The sequence below is a fragment of the Pristiophorus japonicus genome, chromosome 2 (assembly GCF_044704955.1).
Source record: "Pristiophorus japonicus isolate sPriJap1 chromosome 2, sPriJap1.hap1, whole genome shotgun sequence".
Lineage (NCBI taxonomy): Eukaryota > Metazoa > Chordata > Chondrichthyes > Pristiophoridae > Pristiophorus > Pristiophorus japonicus.
The window spans coordinates 157,079,458-157,102,469 of NC_091978.1; positions in this window are offsets into that span (position 1 = coordinate 157,079,458).

Genomic DNA, 23,012 nt, shown 5'->3' on the forward strand with positions numbered 1-23,012 from the left:
CACAGAACCTTGCGGTACCCGACTAGTCACTGCCTGCCATTCTGAAAAGTACTCATTTACTCCTACTCTTTACTTCCTGTCTGACAACCAGTTCTCAATCCATGTCAGCACACTACCCCCAATCCCATGTGCTTTAACTTTGCACATTAATCTCTTGTGTGGGACCTTGTCGAAAGCCTTCTGAAAGTCCAAATATACCACATCAACTGGTTCTCCCTTGTCCACTCTACTGGAAACATCCTCAAAAAATTCCAGAAGATTTGTCAAGCATGATTTCCCTTTCACAAATGCATGCTGACTTGGACCTATCATGTCACTTCTTTCCAAATGTGCTGCTATGACATCCTTAATAATTGATTCCATCATTTTACCCACTATCGATGTCAGGCTGACCGGTCTATAATTCCCTGTTTTCTCTCTCCCTCCTTTTTTAAAAAGTGGGGTTACATTGTCTACCCTCCACTCCATAAGAACTGATCCCGAGTCAATGGAATGTTGGAAAATGACTGTCAATGCATCCGCTATTTCCAAGGCCACCTCCTTAAGTACTCAGGGATGCAGTCCATCAGGCCCTGGGGATTTATCGGCCTTCAATCCCATCAATTTCCCCAACACAATTTCCCGACTAATAAAGATTTCCCTCAGTTCCTCCTCCTTACTAGACCTTCTGACCCCTTTTATATCCGGAAGGTTGTTTGTGTCCTCCTTAGTGAATACCGAACCAAAGTACTTGTTCAATTGGTCCGCCATTTCTTTGTTCCCCGTTATGACTTCCCCTGATTCTGACTGCAGGGGACCTACGTTTGTCTTTACTAACCTTTTTCTCTTTACATATCTAGAGAAACTTTTGCAATCCGTCTTAATGTTCCCTGCAAGCTTCTTCTCGTACTCCATTTTCCCTGCCCTAATCAAACCCTTTGTCCTCCTCTGCTGAGTTCTAAATTTCTCCCAGTCCCCGGGTTCGCTGCTATTTCTGGCCAATTTGTATGCCACTTCCTTGGCTTTAATACTATCCCTGATTTCCCTTGATAGCCACGGTTGAGCCACCTTCCCTTTTTTATTTTTACGCCAGACAGGAATGTACAATTGTTGTAGTTCATCCATGCGGTCTCTAAATGTCTGCCATTGCCCATCCACAGTCAACCCCTTAAGTATCATTCGCCAATCACGCCTCATAACTTCAAAGTTACCCTTCTTTAAGTTCTGGACCATGGTCTCTGAATTAACTGTTTCATTCTCCATCCTAATGCAGAATTCCACCATATTATGGTCACTCTTCCCCAAGGGGCCTCGCACAACGAGATTGCTAATTAATCCTCTCTCATTACACAACACCCAGTCTAAGATGGCCTCCCCCCTAGTTGGTTCCTCGACATATTGGTCTAAAAAACCATCCCTTATGCACTCCAGGAAATCCTCCTCCACTGTATTGCTTCCAGTTTGGTTAGCCCAATCTATGTGCATATTAAAGTCACCCATTATAACTACTGCACCCTTATTGCATGCACCCCTAATTTCCTGTTTGATGCCCTCCCCAACATCACTACTACTGTTTGGAGGTCTGTACACAACTCCCACTAATGTTTTTAGCCCTTTGGTGTTCTGCAGCTCTACCCATATAGATTCCACATCATCCAAGCTAATGTCCTTCCTAACTATTGCATTAATCTCCTCTTTAACCAGCAATGCTACCCACCTCCTTTTCCTTTTATTCTATCCTTCCTGAATGTTGAATACGCCTGGATGTTGAGTTCCCAGCCCTGATCATCCTGGAGCCACATCTCTGTAATCCCAATCACATCATATTTGTTAACATCTATTTGCACAGTTAATTCATCCACCTTATTACGGATACTCCTTGCATTAAGACACAAAGCCTTCAGGCTTGTTTTTTTAACACCCTTTGTCCTTTTAGAATTTTGCTGTACAGTGGCCCTTTTTGTTCTTTGCCTTGGGTTTCTCTGCCCTCCACTTTTACTCATCTCCTTTCTGTCTTTTGCTTTTGTCTCCTTTTTGTTTCCCTCTGTCTCCCTGCATTGGTTCCCATCCCTCTGCCATATTAGTTTAACTCCTCCCCAACAGCACTAGCAAACATTCCCCCTAGGACATTGGTTCCGGTCCCAGTATGCTTACTTCAGCATTTTAGCCAGAGTGAATGTGGAAATGTATAAACAAAGACAGTTTGGAAACTCAGAAGACAGGACTAACTGGATTGCTCTTTGAAAGAGCCAGCGCAGACTTGATGGGTTGAATGGCCTCCTCTGCTCTATGATAAACACCCAGGTCAAGAGATGGTCCATACCGAGGTAGGGTCAGTTGCTAAGATACCACATATGATAAAGCCTGCAAGGCCACTTGGCCTACGCATTAAGTAACATAAAGCTTGTAGAACAGAGATGAAGACTAAAAGATTGGAAGCAGGGTAAACACTTCAATACGTGGGCTCAACAAATGTGCATTCATGTATATTATTGTGCCTAGATGCAGCCCAAGGTAGCAAATGATACATTTTTCCCTTTAAAGTTAGAGGGCTCTCTGGCCAGTCGGAAGTCAATGCATATAGATTATAAGTTTGATCAGCTTGAATGAGACTTTGTGAAGAATACAGATTGTATTAATTGCTCGCCATTTAATGTAATACTGTATAAAACCAATACTGTTATTAGTCAATGTATATCAAAGCTTGTTGTTTAAAACTACTCGGGCCTGAATCATGCGGAGGTTATTTTTGCTGGAGTAACAATTCCTTTGTTGTGACCATAACCACGGGAAATCTACTGAAAACTAATATGGCCTTTTTTTGATCCATGGAAGAATTCTTAGTGGGAGCATCTGAAGAATGGCAAGTGGCATCTTTTGTGACATAAGAAGTGTTATAGGTACTCTTGCTGTGCTTGTAAAAGCAAAACTGGTCAAATGAATTTGAAAACAAGTTGATTAAAAAATGTATAATTTTATTCAGAATGATGCAAATTTGATGCACAATGAGAAGTAACGGCATGTCCAATTTTTTGCATGAGAAGACAAGTTACAAAGGAGCTGCTGTAACTACACCTCACCATTCTGGCTCTGAAGTTCTGCAGGGATCCTGCCAGTCTATGGGAATACTCAAATGTGTTTAGCAGCTACATGTTCTCCATTTTCATTTGATGGAACTTGGAACAAACCCTCATATACCCTGTTTGTCATCATCTGTTGAAGGCGCGTCTTTTTAAAAATGTTACCTATGCAAGATTCTAATGGCACCTATATTATGTTAAAGAATGGAGACAGAACAGCCAAATTCACTGCCTCTAACTACCAGGAGCATTTAGGAAACATTCCAATATTTAGAAAAAACATGTGGCATTATTCATTCACTAAGACAAAAATAACTTGTTCAATAATTCCTTTTACATTTCAGAACAAATGTTTTTCTACCACAGAATACTCCAGATTCAGCACCTTGGGAGCTATCCATTCTACTTATTTTATTGTAGAAATTATTACTTGATTATAAGCAAGACTGATAATGCAAGAAATCATGATTACTTTTATATCAAGATTATTGATCAATAACCTTGGCACTAGTTTCATGCATGCACAAACCTGGATCTGTATTGGTCCTAATTTTAGTTGTTGCAGCTGTTGTATCTTTTTCGGGCAAACACCATGCAATTGATATAAACTAGGTCTGAGAGCGTAGTTTTATTTTTTAAACAGAAAATTATGTATTTTCATATTACTTTGCTGAAGTTAATTATATGACCAGATCACAAAGTATAAAACTTGAATATAATTGTCCTTTTTATATTGATGTTCTGACATCATGGAAAGAAGCAATGAACCAAAGCATTCTGCCAGGCGTCCATCATAGGCAGTCCCTTGGAATCGAGGAAGACTTGCTTCCACTCTTAATATGAGTCCTTAGGTGGCTGAACAGTCCAATACGAGAACCACAGTCCCTGTCACAGGTGGGACAGATAGTCGTTGAGGGAAGGGGTGGGTGGGACTGGTTTGCTGCACGCTCTTTCCACTGCCTGTGTTTGATTTCTGCATGCACTCGCCGATGAGACTAGAGGTGCTCAGTGCCCTCCCGCATGCACTTCCTCCACTTCGGGCGGTTTTTGGCCAGGGACTCCCAGGTGTCAGTGGGGATGTTGCACTTTATCAGGGAAGTGTCCTTGTAACATTTCCTCTGCCCACCTATGGCTCGTTTGCCGTGAAGGAGTTCCGAGTAGAGTGCTTGCTTTGGGAGTCTCGTGTCTGGCATGCGAACTATGTGGCCTGCCCAGCAGAGCTGATCAAGTGTGGTCAGTGCTTCAATGCTGGGGATGTTGGCCTGGTCGAGGACGCTAATGTTGGTGCATCTGTCCTCCCAGAGGATTTGTAGGATCTTGCGGAGACATCGTTGGTGGTATTTCTCCAGCGACTTGAGGTGTCTACATATGGTCCATGTCTCTGAACCATACAGGAGGGCGGGTATTACTACAGCCCTATAAACCATGAGCTTGGTGGCATTTTTAAGGGCCTGGTCTTCAAACACTTTTCCTCAGGTGGCCGAAGGTTGCACTGGCGCACTGGAATTTCGTTGTCAATGTCTGCTCTTGTTGATAAGAGGCTCCCGAGGTATGGGAAATGGTCCGCCCCAATCTACTGGTAGAATTGTCAATCATTTTTAAAAAGTCAGCATTTTCTCATTAGATTAATGTTTGTTGTCTAAAATACAACTACCTTCCAGCTCAGTCTCTCCATCCATGTTAGTTTTTTTTCTTAATTCTCCCAGTGCATCACTCATTTTTGAAGATAAATCTGCAGTGCCGACAGCCTGCCATGAATGCCAGGATGCACTCAGTGGTAATCTCTGTTCTTGACCCTATCAGAATATGTGGGATCAGAAGGAGGTCCCTTTGTTAGCATGGGGCAGAGGGAGTGACTTGAGACCCACCACTCTAAGGGAGCGACTTGAGACCCACCACTCTAAGGGAGCCCGGCCCCAGCAGGAAATAAGCACCTGTTGGCCGCATCAAAAGGCAGCCAATTTACTTGCGCTACCCACTTATCTTGAGTGGTCCAGATCATGACCCACTTCCACCGTGGGCAAGGCAAGTACATATTTCAATGTACCAGCCACCAAGTGGATCCAAGCTGAGGACGCGGAAACGCACAGCCTCTGTGTCCCCTCCCCTTGGTTACACCCCTTCTGACCTGAGGGACCATATTTTGGCTAGATGGAGGGTCTGCTCCAAATAAGGCCCCACAGATACTAGCTGCCAAGGCCTGGAGCTAGCACATCCAGTGGCCAGCCAAATTCATCTGCTTTCAACTGCACTAATTACAACAACAACAATAACTTTTATTTATATAGGGATGCGTTAATTTGCAACACCTAAAGCTCTGTTTGGGCCGCCTTAATGAGAAGTCCTGATTGCTGATTGGGCCCCTTGGAAGATAAGACACACCCAGCAGTTTCTATTTGCAAAGTGTAATTCGAGCAATTCTGACTGCTAACTCCAGCCACTTGGAACAGACAGGGCTCACTCTCTAACCTTCTCCCACCCCGCCCCCACACCCCACTCCCCACTGTTCCTGACCTCTTCCCCCCAACCCAAGTTTCTGGTTAGGAATGATGTACAATCAATCAATGGCCCCCATGGAAACCCAACCAATCCATGTTGGTGTTTATCCTCTATAGGAGCAGCAGTCCGAACCATTGCACCCCCTCTGTTCCCATATCCTTTTATCCTCCTTTCCTTCAACCACCTATCTAATCTATTTTTAAAAGTTGAAAAGTCTCTCCTTCAATCACTAACTCAGGTAGGTAGTGTATTCCTCAACCTCACAACCCTCTTATGGGGGCAAAAAAAATTTCTCCTGCTCCTTGTCCTAAATTTCTGACATTTATTGGCCCAGAAATTCCGGCCTCCCCAGGTCCGTAGAGAGTGTCTACGGACCCGAGAAGGCATCGCAAAAGTCGGTTTTCGCTTGACAGATCATCCGCATATCGGGAGCAAGGACATTTGCAAGGGCAAGATTGCGGTATTTACCCATATCTTTCCCAGCAAATGTCCTAAAAGTAGGTGCATAGCCTACTTCTACAGGCGTTACAGTCTTATAACACACTTAAAACATTAAAAATTAAATTAAAAATACACTTTCTTTTTAAGAGCCCCGCTAAATTTATTTTAAACCATAATTTTAAAAAATTCAGGGGAAAAAAATTCTGATATTTATTGTTGGGGTAAAAATACTTTTCTTCATGGTGAACTCCCTGATAAGGAATCGACACCCGCCAGTATAGCGACCACGGAATCACAAACAAAACCTCGGTTCAACCGGTTTTTATTCAAGCACGCAGGCGAAGGGTTCATGGATGAACCTTCTAAGAACAAAGGTTTTACATCTACAGTTATACAGTTTCCGAGGTGTGTGACCCTCCTACAAAACCACCAATTGGTCCACTGCTAGCAGCGAAGTTACATTGATTTGTTGATCCTTATCAGATTGGCTTTAAGTAGTTCCCTCCACTTGTCCATCTCCCATCACGTCATCCTTCCAGAATGTGTTATTCAGTGGTGTCAACTTAGTTCCTCATGATGTTAATTAACCTTGTTTCCCAAGGTGGTAACCTCCTTATCCCTCTCCCAAGAGCTCTAGTCAAAATTACCAGTCTGTGCTCGAGTTCAATGCATTTACCAGCAAGCTTTGCTTTTTAGCTGTTCTCCATTTTAAACCCATTTGTAAGTGAGTTTTACATGCATATGTCTACTTCCACTTTAGTGACCGTATTTTATCCCCTTACATTTATTAACTTTAATTTCAATTAATTTTAATTATGTGAGGTGTGTTTTTTATTTGGTGTTACTGCATTTTTGGTTTTTTTCTCAATTAATAGCAATGAGAACTCATACGGAGTTCCCATTGCTATTAATTGAGAATACTTTACCTGATTGGTTGAGCAGTCACACGTGACTGCACCTTCTGCGTGGGAACCTCAAGGACGGGAGTGCGCTTCGCAGCGGGGGAAGAGAAGGCCTCCCCACCGGAATCCCACACCCTTCCCAGACCACCAGGTAATTTCATAGAAATGTTTCAGGTCGGAGGCAATTGCTCGCAGAAAGCCTCCAACCGGAATTTCAGGGCCAATATATTTTTGTCTCCTTGTTCTAAACCCTACAATCACTAGAAACTTTCTGTTACTGTCTACTTTATTCTAACCCTAACAAAAACAGCTCCAGTTCTTCGTGTCTTTGTATTTGTATTTCCTCATACCAGACAGCATCGGAGCAACCTGTGTTATACCCTCAATTGCCTCAACATCCTTCCTGTGTGCAACCCAAAACTACACACACTACTCAAACTCTGATCTTGCTAACGTTTTATATAGATTAGCCATTGCATCTCACTCCATTCATTACCTCTTTCCATAAAACTCACTATTCTATTGATTGATTTTTTTAATTAGGACCAATCGACTTGATATGCTGCTTTCAATCTCCAACCCCCCTTTCCAAAATTCTTGAATGTGATATCGCCACCCCGTCCCCCAAATCCATTGCTCATCATTTTTGCAACTCCATGTTTAAATCTCATTCTGTTTCAGCCTATCTTCTGCTGGACCCCTCATTCATGCCTTTGTTGCCTCCAGACTCAACTATTCCAATACAAAAGCAAAATACTGCGGATGCTAGAATCTGCACCCCCTCCCCTTCCCACAGCACCTTCCCGTGCAAGCACAGGAGATGCAACACCTGCCCTTTTACCTCCTCCCTCCCCACTGTCCAGGGCCCCAAACACACCTTCCAGGTGAAACAGAGATTTACTTCTTGTACTTTCAATTTAGTGTACTGTATTTGCTGCTCACAATGTATTTGCTTTACATTGGGGAGACCAAACGCAGATTGGGTGACCGCTTTGCAGAACACTTCCGTTCAGCAGGACTCCAAACTGCGGGTCGCCTGTCACTTTAATTTTCCGCTCCACTCCCACTCTGACCTCTCTATCCTCGGCCTCTTAGTGTTTCAATGAAGCTCAACGTAAGCTCGAGGAACAGCACCTCATCTTTCGTTTAGGCACTTTACAGCCTTCTGGACTCAACATCGAGTTCAACAATTTCAGACCGTAACCCCTGCCCTATTTTTTTAATTCTGTTTTTTTCTCTTTCCCATGGCAGCTGTTGATGATTCAGCCATTTCCATTTACACCCTATCTAGACTAATCTTTTGTTTCTCAATTTGTCCCATAAACATCTCCTTTTTGCCTTTCACCATCATCCCTTTTGTCTCAATCTCTTCTGCCTATCACAGATCTTCCCCTTTATTCTTTCCTGCCCTCCCCCCTTTTCCTGCCACTTGCTTAAAGACCTGTTACATCTCTGATGAAGGGTCATTGATCTGAAACATTAACTCTGTTTCTCTCTCCACAGCTGCCGCCTGACCTGAGTATTTCCAGCATTTTCTGTTTATATTTCAACTATTCCAATGTTCTCCTGGTTGACCTGCAGCCCTACAACCTTCCCCACCTTTAACAATTCTCCATTCCTCTGAATTTGGCTTTTTGTAAATCCACCCCTTCCTTTGCCACCATTCACAGCCATACCTTCACCTCTCTACGCCTATGCTCTAAAATTCTAACTTCCTCGTTTCCTTAAAGGCCAGATTATTAACCAAGGTTTTGGTCACTCCTCCTAGTATCTCCCTTTTTTGGTTCACATTAATTTTTGTCTGATTATACCTCAAGTGCCTTAGGATGCTTTACATTAGTGGTGCTGTTTCAGTTGTTCAAATAATCCAGCTTTCCCCCAATTCAAAGTATAAACATTATATTTTGGTTAAAAATAAATGACCTCACACTGAATGACACCGACTTCCATGTGGGCATTGGAATTGGAGTTTTGACAGAAACTATGCATCAGGGGTAATCTTATTTACACTTTATTTTAAAGCAGGAAACCACATGATTGATTAATTATTTATTTCTGAGTGGTCGAAACAGAGGAATACGAAACAGCAAGGAAAAGGTAATAAGGAAAAGGCATGTATTTTAATAAATCCTCAAACATTTTCTATAGATATGTATTTGGTTGTAAATTTGATAAAGAAAAATCTTAGTTATATAGCAACTTTCACAACCTCAGGACTCCCCAAAGTGCTCGACAGGCAATTAAGTGGTCACTGTTGTAAAATGGGAAATGCAGCAACCAATTTGTGCACAGCAAGGTCCAACAAACATCAGTGAGATAGTGACCAGCTAATCTATTTGTGATGTTGGCTAAGGGATAATTTTGGCCAGAACATCAGGAAACTTATCGTGTCATGTGATCTTATGCATCCACCTGATACATTAAACTGAGGCCCCAGCTGATCTATCAGAAAGACAGTACCTCTGACAATACATCACTCCCTCATTACTGCACTAAAGTGTCAACTTGGATTATATGCTCAAGTCTCCAGAGTTGGAGTTGCTTCTGACTCAGAGGCAAAAGTGCTATCACCTATTTTTTGATGAATGTTTCTCAATGATAGAGGCTATAAAACATGATTTAAAAATTATGCATGAAACAGTAAAAGGGAATATTATTTGAATGGGGAGAAATTACAACATGCTGCGGTGCAGAGGGACCTGGGGGTCCTTGTGCATGAATCCCAAAAAGTTAGTTTGCAGGTGCAGCAGGTAATCAGGAAGGCGAATGGAATGTTGGCCTTCATTGCGAGAGGGATGGAGTACAAAAGCAGGGAGATCCTGCTGCAACTGTATAAGGTATTGGTGAGGCCGCACCTGGAGTACTGCGTGCAGATTTGGTCACCTTACTTAAGGAAGGATATACTAGCTTTGGAGGGGGTACAAACAGAGACGATTCACACGGCTGATTCCGGAGATGAGGGGGTTACCTTATGATGATAGATTGAGTAGACTGGGTCTTTACTCGTTGGAGTTCAGAAGGATGAGGGGTGATCTTATAGAAACATTTAAAATCATGAAAGGGATCGAGATAGAGGCAGAGAGGTTGTTTCCACTGGTCGGGGAGACTAGAACTAGGGGGCACAGCCTCAAAATACGGGGGAGCCAATTTAAAACCGAGTTGAGAAGGAATTTCTTCTCCCAGAGGGTTGTGAATCTGTGGAATTCTCTGCCCAAGGAAGCAGTTGAGGCTAGCTCATTGAATGTATTCAAGTCACAGATAGATAGATTTTTAACCAATAAGGGAATTAAGGGTTACGGGGAGCGGGCAGGTAAGTGGAGCTGAGTCCACGGCCAGATCAGCCATGATCTTGTTGAATGGCGGAGCAGGCTCGAGGGGCTAGATGGCCTACTCCTGTTCCTAATTATTATGTTCTTATGTAATGTGTGAAAGGATGCACAGTAAATAAATCATTTTGAATTCTAGGTGACTTTTGTCACTACTGTATCTACATCATAGCAACATAGTAAATATAATTGCTGGTAGCATGCTTTAAAATAAATGCTGCTGCTATCCTTGTGTTATAAAAACTGTAATTTGTAAACAAGATGGCAGATGGGATAGCAGCTCCCTAGAGAGCTCTCCCCAAACAAACCCTCATCTGACCATCTGATACCATCTTCCACCTCTCTCTCCCTCAAATCTCTCCCCCTCAAATCTCTCACCCCCACCCCCACCCCCACCCCCATCTCATTGTCTAAGCCCCCTCTGGTCCTAACCCTTACACTCAAAGCTTCAAAAACAGGTTTGGGCCCAACTCACTCATGAACCTTTCCTCCATCCATCCATCGATGATCGGGCCTCTCCTCCTCCAGCATACAGTGTGGCCACTCTGACCTCTCCTCCTTCCACTCTGATCATCCTGACCTCTCCTCCTTCCACTAAATGGACCTCTGACTTTCCCAATGCCTAGCCCCAGCCAGGCCTCGGATCACTTATGATCTCATCAAAGGGCGCTGCTCAGTGCCGAGCTTACGGCCCACATCTCGCCGTAGGCAATTAGGCTCATACAGCAGTGCCTGGTCTCCAGTCATCTTGGACCCCCTTGCCCCTGGACCAAGACCTTGCTCAGCTAAGCCCGTGAGGTAGCCAGTGTGCAATGGCTACCCCACATTAAAGGAACTTATGCACAGGCATCTTCCAGGACCCGAACTTCATATTGAAGGGTGGAACATCAGTCACCTAAGAACTCACTCTTGGGATGGAAGCAAGTCTTCCTCAATTCCGAGGGACTGCCTATGGTAATGATAAAAACTGTGTCTCATCTCATGATTTTGTGTTTCAGGTCTCGGCCAACTGCAATCCTTACAATTTTGTCTCTGTTACAATGCCCTTTCTAAAATTGAAGCTAAGATATTTCCAAACTGCAGCAGATTATAGCTATCACCCTCCAGAACAGAATCATCACTGAGCATTTGCTTTCAGTGTTTGGCAGGTTTAATATGGAAAGCCCTGTACTATTGTCCTAACAATTGTTTTGCTATAAAGATGGTGATTGAAAAAAAATTACTATTTTCTAATTCATAATTTCTTTACTGAGTTCCAATTCTCATCATCTTCAATAATGGTAGTTCTAAATTCTGACTTTACAACTCAAGATTAAGTTAGTTTCAATCCTCCCTCAAACTTTCAGTTCTCACGATAGTCTTTATAGAAAGTGTGAAAAAGTAACAGACATGATTATTTTCATCATCATAGGCAGTCCCTCGAAGTGAGGATGACTTGCTTTCACACCAAAAAGGATGAGTTCCCAGATGTTTCAATGAAGGACCCAATATTCCAGGTCTGAATTACATCCTGAAGGGTGGAAGATGCCGATGCGTGGATTTTTTTAATGTGGGGTGACCTTTACACACCAGCCACCACGTGACAGAGCGAGGTCTTAGTCCAGTGGCAAGGGTTATCCAAAATGACTGGAGACCTGCTCTGCTGATTATGCCTTACACACAACTAGGTCAATTTTTCATACACTTAAGGATGCAGTAAGACTGTCACTTTTGTATTGCTCCAAAAGATTTTCTTCATGACAGTATAAATCAAGAATCAAGTCCCGATCAGGCATCAGTGCATAGTAAAAAGAAAGCAAAATATTGCAGATGCTCCCAACTGGAAAATTTCATCAATTTTGCTTTCAATTTCCACCCTTCCCTCACCTTCACAAGTTCCATCTCCGGCTCAACCCTTCCCCAACTTCTCTGTCTCCATTTCTGGGGATAGGCTATTAACCAACATTGACTATAAGCCTAATGTCTCCAATCGCTAGCATGACTACATTTTCTCTCACTCCTGTAAGGACTCTATTCTCTACTCCATCCTCCCAGTTTCTCCGTCGCATCTGTTCCGACGATTCCATCTTCCATACCAGTACATCCGCTTGGTCTTCCTTTATCCTCAACCGAGGATTCCCCTCCACCGTGGTTGATAGGGCCCTCAACCATGTCCGTTCCATTTCCCGTACCTCTGCTCTCATCCCTTCCCACAACCACAATAGGGTTCCCCTTGTTCCCACCTTCCACCTCACTAGCCTTCACATTCAATGGATCATCCACCATCATTTCTGCCATCTCCAGCGTGATGCCACCACCAAGTGTCCCTTCCCCTTTCAGCAGTTTGAAGGGGCTGTTCCCTCTGCAGCACCCTGGTCCGCTCCTATTACCTGCAACACCCACTCCTGTTCCCATGGCAGCTTCCCGTGAAAGCACAAGAGATGCAACAACTGCCTTTTAACTCATTCCCTGGAGTCCTAAGGGATCCCACAATCCCTTGGGAGCACAGGTACTTAAGGAGGCCTCACAGGCTGGAGAGGCACTCTGGAGACCTGCAATAAAAGACTATGGTCACACTTTACTTTGAGCTCACAGTATCCAGTTAGACTCTATTCATATATAACAACTGGCGACGAGATACAGATGATGAACCCAATGATGCAGAGAACAGTGGGCATCCTGGAGAAATTTTCAGAGGGAGATGATTGGGAAGCCTTTGTGGAGAGACTCGACCAATACTTTGTGGCCAACGAGCTGGAAGGAGAAGCGAACCCTGCCAAACGAAGGGCGATTCTTCTCACCGTCTGCGGGGCACCAACGTATGGTCTCATGAAAAAAATGCTTATTCCAGTGAAACTCACATAGAAATCGTACGATGATTTGTGCACACTGGTCCGGGAGAATTTGAACCCGAAGGAAAGCGTTCTGATGGTGAGGTACCGGTTTTACACCTACAAAAGGTCTGAAAGCCAGGAAGTGGCGAGTTATGTCGTCGAGCTAAGACACCTTTGCAGGACATTGCGAATTTGAAGGACATTTGGAGCACATGCTCACAGACTTTTTTGTATTTGGCATTGGCCATGAAATGATACTTTGCAAACTTTTGACTGTAAAGACCCCAACCTTGAGTAAGGCCATAGCATTAGCCCTGGCGTTCATTGCCACCAGTGACAATACAAAGCAAATCTCTCAGCATACGAGTGCTGCTACACGTACTGTGAACAAAGTGACGTTGTTTTCAAATCGCAACGTACAGGGCAGCTGCACGTCCATAGATATCTGAGTCCACCATCAAGGGTGGTGAATACAAGGCCATTAACACCTTGTTGGCGCTGCGGGGGTGATCATCGTTTCCATTCATGCCGCTTCAAAGGATATGTTCGCAAGGGCTGTGGAACAATGGGACACCTCCAACGAGTGTGCAGGTGAGCTGCAAACCACCATGTTGCAGAGGAGAACAGATCCACGGCGGATCACGGCGAACCAGAGCCACAGACCGAGGAGGCAGAGGTATATGGGGTGCACACATTCACCACGAGTTATCCCCCGATAATGCTGAAGGTTGAACTAAATGGATTCCCGGTGTCAATGGAACTGGACACAGGCGCGAGTCAGTCCATTATGAGCAAAAAGACTTTCTAAAGGTTGTGGTGCAACAAGGCCAGTCTTGACTCCCATTTGCACGAAACTGAGAACTTACACAAAGGAACTGATTCCCGTAATCGGCAGTGTTACTGTAAAGGTCTCTTCTGATGGAGCAGTGCACAAGCTACCACTCTGGGTGGTATCGGGCGATGGTCCCACTTGCTTGGCAAGAGCTGGCTGGGAAAGATACGCTGGAACTGGGACGACGTCAGAGCACTCTCGTCTGCTGGCGACACTTCGTGTGCCCAGGTCTTAAACAAGTTCCCTTCGCTGTTTGAACCAGGCATCGGAAAGTTCCAAGAAGCAAAAGTGCAGATCCACCTGATTCCGGAGGCGTGACCCCATCCATCACAAGACAAGAGCAGTACTGTACATGATGAGAGAAAGGAGAGAGATCGAGCTAGACCGGCTGCAATGAGAGGGCATCATTTCGCCGATCGAATTCAACGAGTGGGCCAGTCCTATCGTCCCAGTCCTCAAGGGAGATGGCACCGTTAGTTACTTTGTAATCACCGCAGATTCTATCAATCATTTCTCCATGCAGGATCAATATCTACTACCAAAGGCAGATGATCTTTTTACGACGCTGGCTGGAGGAAAGACGTTCCGAAGCTGGACTTGACCTCGGCCTATATGACGCAGGAGCTGGAGGAATCATCGAAGGCCCTCACCTGCATCCTTACTGTGGTGTATGCAGCACACAAATCACTGACTCCACACGGTCTGGTGTTAATCTAACTGCTGTGACCGTCGTCCTTTATTGAACAGCCTCAGAGTGACTCTCAGGTGTGGTGGTCAGCCTTTTATACTGCCTCTTGCAGGTACTTTCAGGTTTCCCACCACAGCGCCCTCTGTGGTGTACCATTGTGCTTATTATACATTTAAAGGTACCAGGACGATACACACATCAATACATAACACTCACGCACAAAGGTCTCTTCATTTATAACAAATGCCCGTTTGGAAATCGATCAGCCGCGGCAATATTCTAGAGAAACATGGAAAGCTTACTGAAGTCGGTCTCGCGCACCGTGGTCTTCCAGGACGACATCTTGGTTACAGGTCGGACACAGTCGAGCATCTGTAGAACCTGGAGGAGGTTCTTAGTCGGCTTAACCGTGTGGGGCTCAGGTTAAAATGCTCAAAGTGAGTTTTCCTGGCGCCTGATGTGGAGTTCCTGGGGAGAAGAATCGTGGCGGACGGCATCAGGCCCACCGATTCGAAGACGAAGGCAATCGAGAACGCACCAAGGCCACAGAATGTGACGGAGCTGCGGTCATTTCTAGGACTCCTGAACTACTTTGGTAACTTCTTACCGGGTCTCAGCACACTGTTAGAACCACTGCATGCCTTACTGCGTAAAGGGGACGAATGGGCATGGGGAAAAAGTCAAGAAAATGCCTTTGTAAAAGCTAGAAAATTGTTATGCTCAAACAAATTGTTTATGTTGTATGATCCATGGAATCGTTTGGTACTAGTATGTGATGCATCGTCATACGCGGTCAGGTGTGTATTGCAACAAGCTAATGAATCTGGGAAATTGCAACCGGTTGCTTATGCATCCAAAAGTCTGTCGAAGGCTGAGAGAGCCTACAGCATGATTGAGAAAGAAGCGTTAGCGTGTGTCTATGGGGTAAAGAAAATGCATCAATCTCTGTTTGGGCTAATATTTGAATTGGAAATGGACCAAAAGCCACTAATATCCCTGTTTTCTGAAAGTAAGGGAATAAATACGAGTGCATTGGCCCGTATCCAGAGATGGGCGCTCACGTTGTCCGCATACAACTACGCCATCCGCCACAGGCCAGGCATAGAAAGTTGTGTCGATGCTCTCCGTAGGCTGCCATTGCCCACCACGGGGGTGGAAATGGCGCAGCCCGCAGATTTAGTCATGGTTATGGAACCATTTGAGAGTGAGCAATCACCCGTCACAGCCCAACAGATTCGAACCTAGACGAGCCAGGACACCTTACTGTCCCAAGTAAAAAATTGTGCGCTTCATGGGAGCTTGTCCAGTGTCCCAGTGGAAATGTAGGAAGAGATAAAGCCGTATCAGTGGCGCAAAGATGAAATGACTATACAGGCAGACTGCCTTCTGTGGGGCAATCGGGAAGTGGTCCCCAAGAAGGGTAGAGACACTCATCAGTGACCTTCACAGTAGCCACCAAGGCATCATAATGAAGAAAGCGATAGCCAGATCCCACATGTGGTGGCCCAGTATCGATGCGGACTTAGAGTCCTGCGTACACAGATGTAACACATGCTCACAGTTAAGCAATGCACCCAGGGAGGCGCCACTAAGTTTATGGTCTTGGCCCTGCTCCAGGGTCCATGTCGACTATGCAGGCGCGTTTTTGGGTAAAATGTTCCTTGTAGTTGTAGATGCGTACTCCAAATGGATTAAATGTGAGATAATGTCGGCAAGCACGTCCGCTGCCACCACTGAAAGCCCGCGGGCTGTTTGCCATGCACAGACTACCCAATGTCCTGGTGAGTGACAACGAGCCATGTTTTACCAGGGCCAAGTTCAAAGAGTTCATGACCCATAATGGGATCAAACACGTTACATCTGCCCTGTTCAAGCCAGCATCCAATGGTCAGGCAGAGAGAGCAGTGCAAACTATCAAGCCGAGCTTGAAGAGGGTAACTGAAGGCTCACTGCAGACTCGCCTATCCCGAGTCCTGCTTAGCTACCGCACGAGACCCCACTCGCTCACTGGGATTCCACCTGCTGAACTGCTCATGAAAAGGGCCTTTAAGACAAGGCTCTCGTTAGTTCACCCTGATCTACATGAACAGGTAGAGAGCAGGTGGCTTCAATAAAGTACATACCATGATAGCGCTAATGGGTCACGCGAAATTGAAATCAATTATCCTGTATTTGTATTGAATTATGGACAAGGTCCCAAGTTGCTTCCTGGCATTATTGTGGCCAAAGAGGGGAGCAGGGTGTTTCGAGTCAAACTTTCAAATGGACTCATTCACCGGAAACATTTGGACCAAATCAAACTCTGATTCATGGACTATCCTGAGCAACCAACTTTGGACCGTATCTTCTTTGATCCCCCAACATACACATCAGTGGCAACCGGCACCACGGTTGGCCATGAAGCAGAACCCATCACCCGCAGCAGCCCAGCAGGATTCACCACACCAGGCAGCCCAGCGAGGGCCCAACAAACGATTCATCAAAACCAGCATTTGCACTGAGACGATCAACCAGGGAAAGAAAGGCCCAAGATCGACTCATCTTGTAAATAGTTACACTATTGACTTTTGGGGGGTGGAGGGGGGCAGTGGGTGTTGTTATGTAGGTAAACTTGTATATACCTTTTACAGCCACCAAAGGGCTCATCCCCTGGAGTCCCAAGGGATCCCACAATCCCTTGGAAGCACAGGTACTTAAGGAGGCCTTGCAGGCTGGAGAGGCACTCTGGAGACCTGCAATAAAAGACTAAGGTCACACTTTACTTTGAGCTCACAGTATCCAGTCAGACTCTTTATTCATACATAACAATTTACACCTCCTCTAGACTCATATTTTGTTTCTTTACTTGTCCCGTTACTAGCCCCTTTTGCCTTGCGCCATCATTCCTTTTGTTATTTAATCACTCCTGACTTCCACCCCATATATATCTTTTTCCAGTTCTGACAAAAGATGGACGAAACATTTTAACTGTTTCTCCAGATGCTGCCAGACCTAGAGTATTTTTAGCATTTTCAGTTTTTAATATCAGAGCATAGTAATGTACATCCCCCTCTGAAGGAAGCAGTTTCACATTGTTTAAGTTCAAGATGGCATGGACAATAATTCCAAGAGACATCAAACCCAGTGTCAAAATACTCAGTGTCAAATGGCTGTCCTGAGCACTTATAAAAGGAACGCCCATCCAACCTTGTGAAGCATTTATTGGTTGAAATTCCTCAGCCCTTCTCGTGCACTCTTTCTTTGTTCCTCCTCCTCCTCTTTATCATCCTCCTCCTCCTCCTCCTCCTCTTCCTTATCCTCCTCCTCCTCATCATCATTTTGGATCCAACTTGCCACTTTGTCCTGGATCCCATGGGCTTTTACTTTCGCGATCAGTCTGCCATGAGGAATCTTATCGAAAGCTTTGCTAAAATCCATATACACTACATCATACGCACTGCCCTCATCGATCCGCCTAGTTACCTCCTCAAAAAATTCAATCAAGTTCGTCAGACATGACCCTCCCTTAACAAATCCGTGTTGACTGGCCTTGATTAATCCGTGTCTTTCTAAGTGAAGATTTATCCTGTCCTTAGGATTTTTTCCAATAATTTTCCCACCACTGAGATTCAGCTGACTGGCCTGTAATGACTCGGTCTATCCCTTTCTCCCTTCTTAAACAAAGGTACCACATTAGCAGTCCTCCAGTCCTCTGGCACCGCACCATACCATGATGGTCAAAGCCGCTCTTCTCTTTTGCTTCACTTAGCAGCCTGGGATACATTTCATCTGGGCCTGGGGATTTATCCACTTTCAAAGCTGCTAAACCCTTTAATATCTCCTCTCTCACTGTTTATTTCATCTAATATTTCACACTTCTGAATAGCAGTGTCTGCATCACCCCCCTCTTGTGGAAACAGACACAAAGTATTCATTAAGAATCATACCCACATCTTGTGTCTCCACACACAGATTACACTCATGGTCTCTAATAGGCGCTATCCTTTCTTTAGTTATCCTCTTGTTCTTTACATTTTTAAAACATCTTTGGGTTGCCCTTTATTTTACTTGCCAAGAATTTTTCATGCTCTCTTTGCTTTTCTAATATCCTTTTTAATTTCATCCCTGGACTTTCTATAATCCTCTGGAGATTCTGCAGTATTTAGCCCTCGGTATCGGTCATAAGCTTTCCTTTTTTTCCCTTTATCCTAGTCTGCATGACCCTCGACATCCAGGGGGCTTTAGATTTGTTAGTCCCACCCTTTTTCTTTAAGGGCACATATTTGGCCTTAATCCTATAGATCTCCTCCTTGAATGCCTCCCACTGATTTACCTTCAAATAGCTGTTTCCAGTCCACAATGGCCAAATCACTTCTCAGCTTAGCAAAGTTGGCTTTACCCCCAATTTAGAACTTTTATTCCTGGTCTATCCTTGTCCTTTTCCATAACTACCTTAAATCTGACTGATTTATGGTCACAAGCACCTAAATGTTCGACGGATACCCCTTCCACCTGCCCAGTTTCATTCCCTAGAATGAAATCCAGAATCGCTCCCTCCCACGTTGGGCTTGCTACATACTGGCTAAAAAAGTTCTCGAGTGCATTTTAGAAATTCTGCATCCCTTCACACTAATTTTGTCCCAGTCAATATTAGGATAGTTGAATTCCCCTATTACTGCCCTAAAGTTTGTGCATTTCAGAAATTTGCCTACATATTTGCTCGATCTCCCTCTCACTGTTTGGGAGTCTCAGCAGTGTGATCGCCTCTTTTTTGTTTTTCAGTTCAACCCATATGGCCTCATTTGATGATCTCGCTAACATGTCATCCCTCCTCACAGCTGTAATAGTTTCTTTAATCAATATCACACCCCCCCAATTCCATCTGAAGATCCTGTAACCAGGAATGTTGAGCTGCCATATCTGCCTCTCTTTTAGCCATAAAAACTCAGAAATTAGTACTTTGTGGGAAAGTCGGTCAAGCCGTTTTAGTCAATGGCAAGTCTTAGCCGTGGCTCAGAGGCAGTATGTATGCATCTGATTTTAAAGATTGTCAGTTCAAGCTCCACTCCAAAGACTTGAGCAATAATTTAGGCTCACACTTCAATGCAGTACTGAGTGTGTATTGCAGTCAGAAATACCATCTTTTGGATAAGATATTAAACCCTATCTACTCTCTCGGGTGGATGTAAAAAGGTGCATGGAATTTCTCCCTCCTTCTCCCCAAGCAGTTCCGAGAGTCTTGGCCGATATTTATCACCAACACCTCCAAAACAAATTGTCTGGTCAATAGAAACATAGAAAATAGGTGCAGGAGTAGGCCATTCAGCCCTTCGAGCCTACACCACCATTCAAGATGATGGCTGATCATGCAACTTCAGTACCCTATTTGCTGCTTTCTCTCCATACCCCTTGATCCCTTTAGCCGTAAAGGTCACATCGAACTCCCTTTTGAATATATCTAACGAACTGGCCTCAACAACTTTCTGTGGTAGAGAATTCCACAGGTTCACAATTCTCTGAGTGAAGAAGTTTCTCCTCATCTCGGTTTTAAATGGCTTACCCCTTATCCTTAGACTGTGATCTCTGGTTCTGGATTTCCAACATCCAGCATCTAACCTGTCCAGTCCCATCAGAATTTTATATATTTCTATGAGATCCCCGCTCATTCTTCTAAATTCCAGTGAATATAAGCCTAGTCGATCCAGTCTTTCTTCATATGTCAGTCCTGCCATCCCGGGAATCAGTCTGGTGAACCTTCGCTGCACTCCCTCAATAGCAAGAACGTCCTTCCTCAGATTAGGAGACCAAAACTATACACAATATTCAAGGTGTGGCCTCACCAAGTCCCTGTACATCTGCAGTGAGACCTCCCTGCTCCTATACTCAAATCCTCTAACTATGAAGGCCAACATGCCATTTGCCTTCTTCACCGTCTGCTGCACCTGCATGCCAACCTTTAATGACTGATGTACCATGACATCCAGGTCTCGTTGCACCTCCCCTTTTCCTAAGCTGTCACCATTCAGATAATATTCCACCTTCCTGTTTTTGCCCCCAAAGTGGATAACCTCACATTTATCTACATTATACTACATTTGCCATGCATTTGCCCACTCACCTAACCTGTCCAAGTCACTCTGCAGCTTCTTGGCATCCTCCTCACAGCTCACACTGCCACCCAGCTTAGTGTCATCTGCAAACTTGGAGATATTACATTCAATTTCTTCGTCTAAATCATTAATGTATATTGTAAAGAGCTGGGATCCCAGCACTGAACCTTGCGGTACCCCACTAGTCACTGACTGCCATTCTGAAAATGACCCGTTTATTCCTACTCTTTGCTTCCTGTCTGCCAATCAGTTCTCTATCCACGTCAATACATTATCCCCAATACCATGTGCTTTAATTTTGCACACTAATCTTGTGTAGGACCTTGTCAAAAGCCTTTTGAAAATCCAAATACACCATATCCCCTTGTTCACTCTACTAGTTACATCCTCAAAAAATTCTAGAAGATTTGTCAAGCATGGTTTTCCCTTTATAAATCCATGCTGATTTGGACCAATCCTGTCACTGCTTTCCAAATGCGCTGGTATTACATCTTTAATAATTGATTCCAACATTTTCCCCACTACCGATGTCAGGCTAACTGGTCTATAATTCCCCGTTATCTCTCTCCCTCCTTTTTTAAAAAAGTGGGGTTACATTAGCTACCCTCCAATCCATAGGAATTGATCCAGAGTCTATAGAATGTTGGAAAATGACCACCAATGCATCCACTATTTCTAGGGCTACTTCCTTAAGTACTCTGGGATGCAGACCATCAGGCCCTGGGGATTTGTTGGCCTTCAATCCCATCAATTTCCCCAACATGATTTCCCTCAATTCCTCCTTCTCGCTAGACCCTCGGTCCCCCAGTATTTCCGGAAGGTTATTTGTGTTTTCCTTAGTGAAGACAGAACCAAAGTATTTGTTCAATTGGTCTGCCATTTCTTTGTTCCCCATTATAAATTCACTTGATTCTGACTGCAAGGGACCGATGTTTGTCTTCACTAATCTTTTTCTCTTCACATATCTATAGAAGCTTTTGCAGTCAGTTTTTATGTTCCCTGCAAGCTTACTCTCCAACTCTATTTTCCCCCTCTTAATTAAACCCTTTGCCCTCCTCCGCTGAATTCTAAATTTCTCCCAGTCCTCAAGTTTGCTGCTTTTTCTGGCCAATTTATATGCCTCTTCCTTGGATTGAACACTATCCCTAATTTCCCTTCTTAGCCACAGTTGAGCCACCTTCCCAGTTTTATTTTTACGCCAGACAGGGATGTACAATTGTTGAAGTTCATCCATGTGATCTTTAAATGTCTGCCATTGCCTATCCACCATCAACCCTTTAAGTCTCATTCGCCAGCCTATCCTAGCCAATTCACGTCTCATATCATCGAAGTTACCTTTCTTTAAGTTCAGGACCGTAGTCTCTGAATTAACTGTCATTCTCTACCTTGATGAAAGAATTCTACCATATTATGGTCACTCTTCCTCACACAACAAGATTGCTAATGAATCCTCTCTCATTACACAACACCCAGAATAGGATGCCCAGCTCTCTAGTTGGTTCCTCGACATATTGGTCTAGAAAACCATCCCCAATACATTCGAGGAAATCCTCCTCCACCGTATTGCTACCAGTTTGATTAGCCCAATCTATATGTAGATTAAAGTCACCTATGATAACTGCTGTACCTTTATTGCATGCATCCCTAATTTCCTGTTTGATGCTGTCCCCAAACACACTACTACTGTTTGGTAGTCTGTACACAACGCCCACTAGTGTTTTCTGCCCTTTGGTGTTCCGCAGCTCTACCCATACAGATTCCACATCATCCAAGCTAATGTCCTTCTTTACTATTGCATTAATCTCCTCTTTAACCAGCAACGCTACCCCACCTCCTTTTCCTTTCTGTCCAACCTTCCTGAATATTGAATACCCCTGGATGTTGAGTTCCCAGCCTTGGTCACCCTGGAGCCATGTCTCCATAATCCCAATTACATCATATCCATTAACAGCTATCTGCGCAGTTAATTCATCTACCTCATTACGAATGCTCCTTGCATTGAGAGACACAGAGCCTTCAGGCTTGTTTTTTTAACACTGTCGTTTTAGAATTATGTTGTAATGTGGCCCTTTTTGATTTTTGTCTTTGATTTCTCTGCCCTCCACTTTTCCTCATCTCCTTTCTACCTTTTGCTTCTGCCCCCATTTTACTTCCCTTTGGTTCCCTCCATAGATTCCCATCCCCCTACCATATTAGTTTAAACCCTCCACAACAGCACTAGCAAACACACCCCCCTAGGACATTGGTTCTGGTCCTGCTTAGGTGCAGACTGTCCGGTTTGTGCTGGTCCCACCTCCCCCAGAACTGGTTCCAATGTCCCAGGAATTTGAATCCCTTCCTCTTGCACCATTCCTCAAGCCACG